At 50.1% G+C, this 7,500-nt stretch overlaps 1 protein-coding gene across 5 annotated transcripts in view; it reads left to right on the forward strand.

Moving 5' to 3' along the window:
• The window catches only part of kalrna (kalirin RhoGEF kinase a), a gene marked incomplete at both ends in the record, with an annotated part of 193,384 nt that overhangs the window by 152,373 nt on the left and 33,511 nt on the right, over positions 1-7,500 (forward strand). The gene's annotated exons all lie outside the window — the stretch shown is intronic.

Here is a 7,500-nt window from a genome sequence, read left to right on the forward strand (position 1 = left end):
GAGATGGACTGCTTCTTCCCCTCCGGGAAAAGTAAGACCAGCAGGGGGGAGATGGACTGCTTCTTCCCCTCCGGGAAAGGTAAGACCAGCAGGGGGGAGATGGACTGCTTCTTCCCCTCCGGGAAAAGTAAGACCAGCAGGGGGGAGATGGACTGCTTCTTCCCCTCCGGGAAAGGTAAGACCAGCAGGGGGGAGATGGACTGCTTCTTCCCCTCCGGGAAAGGTAAGACCAGCAGGGGGAGATGGACTGCTTCTTCCCCTCCGGGAAAGGTAAGACCAGCAGGGGAAGATGGACTGCTTCTTCCCCTCCGGGAAAGGTAAGACCAGCAGGGGGGAGATGGACTGCTTCTTCCCCTCCGGGAAAGGTAAGACCAGCAGGGGGGAGATGGACTGCTTCTTCCCCTCCGGGAAAGGTAAGACCAGCAGGGGGGAGATGGACTGCTTCTTCCCCTCCGGGAAAGGCAAGACCAGCAGGGGGGACCCGTCCGCCCCTGGGACCCTTGCATCGGCTAAACGTATTAAGGAACTATCAGTGTTCAAGTCCGCCTATTGTTAGCTTAATAGTGAGGTATCAGTAGTTGAGGTATGATGTGCTCCTGATCCTACCTCTAGAGGGAGCTGTTGGCTTAGATGATTACAGCTAGGAGAGCCACACAGAGCTTACACTTTCTAGAAGCACTGAATGGAACATTGATCTGAATTGACCCATAAATGTTCTCACCTATTCATGTGTGACTGGGTCCTAGTGTCTGAATCAGAGCGCACAGCAGACTGGGCAGAGAGCTGCGGTTCATTGGGTCATCTCCATTATGCGTTTCCCTGAAGCAACAATGAGAGCATTCATGTATTCATTCAGAACACAGGCCCCCAGCAGCACGGCAGTAGAGCAGGCAGTACGGTAGGGCATGGCCTGGTAGAATAGGGTATGAGAGGGTAGGGTACGCTAGGGTAGGGTAGGGTACACTAGGGTATGGTACAGTAGGGTAGGGTACACTAGGGTAGGGTAGGGTACAGTAGGGTAGGGTACACTAGGGTAGGGTAGGGTACAGTAGGGTAGGGTACTGGTCTGTAGTTGTGAGATCGACAGGGTCACGCGTGGATCTCTGGAGCAGTAGTTAGACTCTGTGTTGAGCAGTAGTTAGACTCTGTGTTGAGCAGTAGTTAGACTCTGTGTTGAGCAGTAGTTAGACTGTTGAGCAGTAGTTAGACTCTGTGTTGAGCAGTAGTTAGACTCTGTGTTGAGCAGTAGTTAGACTGTTGAGCAGTAGTTAGACTGTGTTGAGCAGTAGTTAGACCCGTGTTGAGCAGTAGTTAGACTCTGTGTTGAGCAGTAGTTAGACTCTGTGTTGAGCAGTAGTTAGACTCTGTGTTGAGCAGTAGTTAGACTGTGTTGAGCAGTAGTTAGACCCGTGTTGAGCAGTAGTTAGACTCTGTTGAGCAGTAGTTAGACTCTGTGTTAAGCAGTAGTTAGATTGTTGAGCAGTAGTTAGACTCTGTGTTGAGCAGTAGTTAGACTCTGTGTTGAGCAGTAGTTAGACTCCGTGTTGAGCAGTAGTTAGACTCTGTGTTGAAGGCAGCTGTGGATGGAGAGAGAGGGACTACAGGCGGAGGAACGGAGGAGGTCATTAGAGAGGAGAGGGGGGGGTCAGAGGGCAGATGTTGGGACACCATCAGGGGAGAGAGGACAGAAACACACCAGCTTCCAGGGACAGGAGGCAGTGTCGTCAGTCCAGGGACAATCTGGACATGAACCTGACAGGAGGTAATGTAGTCATCTGTATCACATGCTCACCACTAGAGTATCTGTTGAAGAAGTAGACCCCCCCCCCCCGCCCCCACACACACACACACATCACTACAATTTCCTCATTGGTAACAGAATGCTGTGGCCTCCAGTTGACAGCTAGAGGTCTAGAGTTGGCCAGATCACTCACAGCGTTTCTCTCATTGTCAGGTGAGGCCTGACAATAGTTTTATTTGCCTCTGTCTTAGGCTGCATAATCCTACACCTCGCCGGCTTTCTGGGAACTTTATCCCCTAAAGACTGACGCCCCGCCCCCCTCAGCTCCCTCTCTCGGTCAGTAGCTGGCTCATTTGCCTGGTCACCGTGGACGCCTCTGTGCTTCCTGGAACGAGGAGCTGGCCTTGTTCTCCCATGATGACATGCAAAACCAGGACTCCAGTTAGACCACATTGAAATATAACAGCAACAAATAGCAAACAGGAAATATAAGACAGCAACAAATACACACAGAAGCAGAGGGTGTGGAGGTGTGGTACCAGGGGGTGTGGAGGTGTGGTACATGTTGGTGATGTCACAGAGCTAAGTCAAGAAAACACAAACACCCACACACTGTCGTCACTTGCTCGGTAGAATCTGTAAATGTCAGTTAGTGACCTTAGTTACCAGTTATAGGTGTGTGATTCATCTGAAGGTCACTGACCGAAACATTGTATATTAAATTGATTCCAGTGCGCAAGTGAAGATGGTGTGTACAGATTTGTCTGTTTCCTTCTACACATTCTCATTCTCCTTCTACACACCTGTCTCTGAGACCTGATTCCTCGGCGCAAGAGACTATTATCTACAGAGCTAAGCCAGCCAATAGGATCTGTATCTCTCTCTCTATGTACTGTACCAATATAGCTCAGTATCCATATAGCTCAGAGACAGAAGGTCAGTGAGAAGGACTTGAAGCATAAAGTAGGCCTCCACAGCCAGCCTGCCTGAGCTGACGACAGCGTGACCTGGTAGTCCTCATCTTCTCCTTCACACCACCTCTCCCTCCAGTCACGGGGCTGGTGAAGGTCCCAGGTCCAGGTCCCAGGTCTGCTTAGCGATGGCGTGGTCCTCACCTCCTACTGAGCTGTCTGACTCAGTCAAGGGTTGGGGCTGTGATAGAGTGAGCGCCATGGACTGGAGCTGCACATTGGTCTAGTCCATTATTAACACAGTTCTAGATCATCACTAACACAGTTCTAGTCCATTAACACAGTTCTAGTCCATCACTAACCCAGCCCTGCTGTGATGTTTAGAAGCATGCAGCCCTAGCCGTGCTCAGCGTGGTGTTGAGAGCCGTGCTAGAGGCCGGATCAGTCCATGTTGTTGGGAAAGTAGGACACTGCAGGTAAGGAGCCTGGGGACAAAACACGTTGTGAGTTTATCTGGGCTGTAGCTGACTCACTCACCTGACGTATGCGCTCTCTGGGAATACACACACACGCGCGCTAGCGACGGGCCAGTACCTCTCACACACGCACACACACACACGCGCACACACACACACACGCACACACACACACACATACACACACACACACACACAGACGCGCTAGTGACGGGCCAGTACCTCACACGCACGCACACACACACACACACACACACACACACACACACACACACACACACACACACACACACACACACACACCCCTCAAGAAGGAGGGCAGTCCAAGGTTAGTTGAAGATGACCAACCACAGCGGAGGCTCCTATGCCCTACCTAGACTGTGGAAGCTTTAACATGAACTGTACAGACTCAGTACTATTCTGGATATTAGCATTCATAGTTGTCTTGACAGGTGGGGTTATTGATTGACCTCTTCTTATCTGTGGAAGTAGACAGACACAGGCCTGGATATGAGGAGCCTCACTAGTGCAGCAGCGCTAAGCTCTCCAGCCCAGGGCCTGTTTGATCTCTCCAGCCCAGGGCCTGAGGGGGTATGAGGACAGACAGGAGGTTCTAACCCTGGACATGAGGACAGACAGGAGGTTCTAACCCTGGACATGAGGACAGACAGGAGGTTCTAACCCTGGACATGAGGACAGACAGGAGGTTCTAACCCTGGACATGAGGACAGACAGGAGGTTCTAACCCTGGACATGAGGACAGACAGGAGGTTCTAACCCTGGACATGAGGACAGACAGGAGGTTCTAACCCTGGACATGAGGACTGACAGGAGGTTCTAACCCTGGACATGAGGACAGACAGGAGGTTCTAACCCTGGACATGAGGACAGACAGGGGTCAATGAGCCAGAACCTTCTCAGAACAGATGTGCCCAGCTGAAGGGAGGTTTGCTGTGTCTGAAGGCTTGTCCTTAGACCGAACGACGTGTCCAGAGACTACAGCATTCTCTCAGCATTCTCTGTCATCAGTAATGTAATGTGATGATGGGACTGTGACCCACACACAGCCCAGGGCCTGTTTGATCTCTCCAGCCCAGGGCCTGTTTGATCTCTCCAGCCCAGGGCCTGTTTGATCTCTCCAGCCCAGGGCCTGTTTGATCTCTCCAGCCCAGGGCCTGTTTGATCTCTCCAGCCCAGGGCCTGTTTGATCTCTCCAGCCCAGGGCCTGTTCCATCTCTCCAGCCCAGGGCCTGTTTGATCTCTCCAGCCCAGGGCCTGTTTGATCTCTCCAGCCCAGGGCCTGTTTGATCTCTCCAGCCCAGGGCCTGTTTGATCTCTCCAGCCCAGGGCCTGTTTGAGCACTACAGCTACGGGACTGATTACGCCAGGGATGAATGTGTACTTCTGTATGCTGAATGTGTACTATGATGAATGTGTACTATGTGGTTGTTGTGCGTATTTGTGAGTGATAAATGTGTATTGTGGTTGTGTATTCGTGAGTGATGAATGTGTATTGTGGTTGTGTATTTGTGAGTGATGAATGTGTATTGTGGTTGTCTGTTTTTATTTTAATTGCTCTGATCAGGAGTAGCACTCCAAATCTCATTGTATCCAGTACAATAACAATAACAAACCTCTTACGCACACATCACACCACACAGTGTAGGCGGCAATGCTGAGACACACACACACATACACACGAGTGGCTGGAGCGTCCAACCATGAAACCTCTCTCTGCTCTTGACCCATCCCGACGTCCTTCCCCCAAGGGCAGCTGGGAGCAGACAGTAGGCATCGTGCCGGGGACCAACCAAGCGCTCCTGTCTGTCTTCTCCAGGGACGGACAGTGTTAGTGATCTGTTCTTCTGCATGCTATTCATATTGGGTTCTTTATGGGGGAAAGGCCCAGGACCTTCTTCCTGTGAGGTGACAATACTAGGTACTGCGCCACCGTGCCACACATGAGCGATGTTGGGGTTCGGTGTCTTGCTCAAGGACGTTTGGGCACACTCCGGAAGCTGGGATCAAACCGGGGACCTTGCGATCCCCAGCCGGACACTCTACCTCCTGAGCTACATCCCGCTTTCTCATTCTCATTCAAATTCAAATTCAAATTCAAATTCAAATTCAAATTCAAATTCAAATTCAAATTCAAATTCTCATTCTCATTCTCATTCAAATTCTCATTCTCATTCTCATTCAAATTCAAATTCAAATTCAAATTCAAATTCAAATTCAAATTCAAATTCAAATTCAAATTCAAATTCAAATTCAAATTCTCATTCTCATTCTAATAATCTAAAGTCCAGTCAGGACCAGAGACAGGAAAGGTATTAAGTGTTGTGTGTTTGCTGAATAACCGGGTGGATCCACAAATTATTTTTCATAGGGCATATTTTTCATATTTTTCATATTTTTCATATTTTTCATATTTTTCATATTTTTCATATTTTTCATATTTTTCATATTTTTCATATTTTTCATAGGGCATTTGGCCTTGTTATATTATGCACCACAGTGCCATCTGGTGTTGAGTTCTGATATTGAGAAAGAGAGCACATTTGGTTTTCCGCAAATTATTTTTCTCTTTCGTTAACATCGAGAACGAAAGACATCCTTCTCTAAATCTAGAAAAGCCCACTCCACTCACACACTCAACACCACTCCACTCACACACTCAACACCACTCCACTCCGCTCACACACTCAACACCACTTAACTCACACACTCAGCACCACTTCACTCACACACTCAACACCACTCCACTCACACACTCACCTCCACTCAACACCACTTCACTCACACGCTCAACACCACTCCTCACACACTCAACACCACCCCACTCACACACTCAACACCACTCCACTCACACACTCAACACCACTCCACTCACACACTCAGCATCACTCCAGTCACACACTCAGCATCACTCCCCTCACACACTTAATACCAACCCACTCACACACTCAACACCACCCCACTCACACACTCAACACCACCCCACTCACACACTCAAAACACTCCACTCACACACTCAACACCACTCCACTCCGCTCACACACTCAACACCACTCCACTCTACTCACTCACTCAACACCACTCCACTCACACACTCAACACCACTCCACTCCGCTCACACACTCAACACCACTCCACTCACACACTCAACACCACTCCGCTCACACACTCAACACCACTCCACTCACACACTCAACACCACTCCACTCCACTCACACACTCAACACCACTCCACTCCGCTCACACACTCAACACCACTCCACTCACACACTCAACACCACTCCACTCACACACTCAGCACCACTCCACTCCCACACTCAACTCACATACTCAACACCATTCCACTCACACACTCAACTCACACACTCAACACCACTCCACTCACACACCCAGCACCTGTACATGCTGACGACATGCATCATGGGCACAGGGCTGCACTGCCTGAGTGCTCTTCTCATCTGGTCACTGTTTACAGGAAGGTGTGTGTTCCAACTTCCTCTTTTACTCCCGATGATACAGTCGATCTCTGTCTCTGTCAGGACGGGCCCAACATTCATTTGCCTCATCTAGACCTGTACATGAGGACAGACACGCTTCTAACCCTGTACATGAGGACAGACGCGCTTCTTACCCTGTACATGAGGACAGACGCGCTTCTAACCCTGTACATGAGGACAGACGCGCTTCTAACCCTGTACATGAGGACAGACGCGCTTCTAACCCTGGACATGAGGACAGACGCGCTTCTAACCCTGGACATGAGGACAGACAGAAGGTTCTAACCCTGGACATGAGGACAGACAGGAGGTTCTAACCCTGGACATGAGGACAGACGCGCTTCTAACCCTGGACATGAGGACAGACGCGCTTCTAACCCTGTACATTAGGACAGACAGGAGGTTCTAACCCTGGACATGAGCTCAGACAGGAGGTTCTAACCCTGGACATGAGGACAGACAGGAGGTTCTAACCCTGGACATGAGGACAGACAGGAGGTTCTAACCCTGGACATGAGGACAGACAGGAGGTTCTAACCCTGGACATGAGGACAGACAGGAGGTTCTAACCCTGGACATGAGGACAGACGTGCTTCTAACCCTGGACATGAGGACAGACGCGCTTCTAACCCTGTACATGAGGACAGACAGGAGGTTCTAACCCTGGACATGAGGACAGACAGGAGGTTCTAACCCTGGACATGAGGACAGACGCGCTTCTAACCCTGGACATGAGGACAGACAGGGGTCAATGAGCCAGCAACCTTCTCAGAACAGATGTGCCCAGCTGAAGGGAGGTTTGCTGTGTCTGAAGGCTTGTCCTTAGACCGAACGACGTGTCCAGAGACTACAGCATT

This window comes from Borostomias antarcticus (assembly GCF_949987555.1).
Source record: "Borostomias antarcticus genome assembly, chromosome: 9".
Lineage (NCBI taxonomy): Eukaryota > Metazoa > Chordata > Actinopteri > Stomiiformes > Stomiidae > Borostomias > Borostomias antarcticus.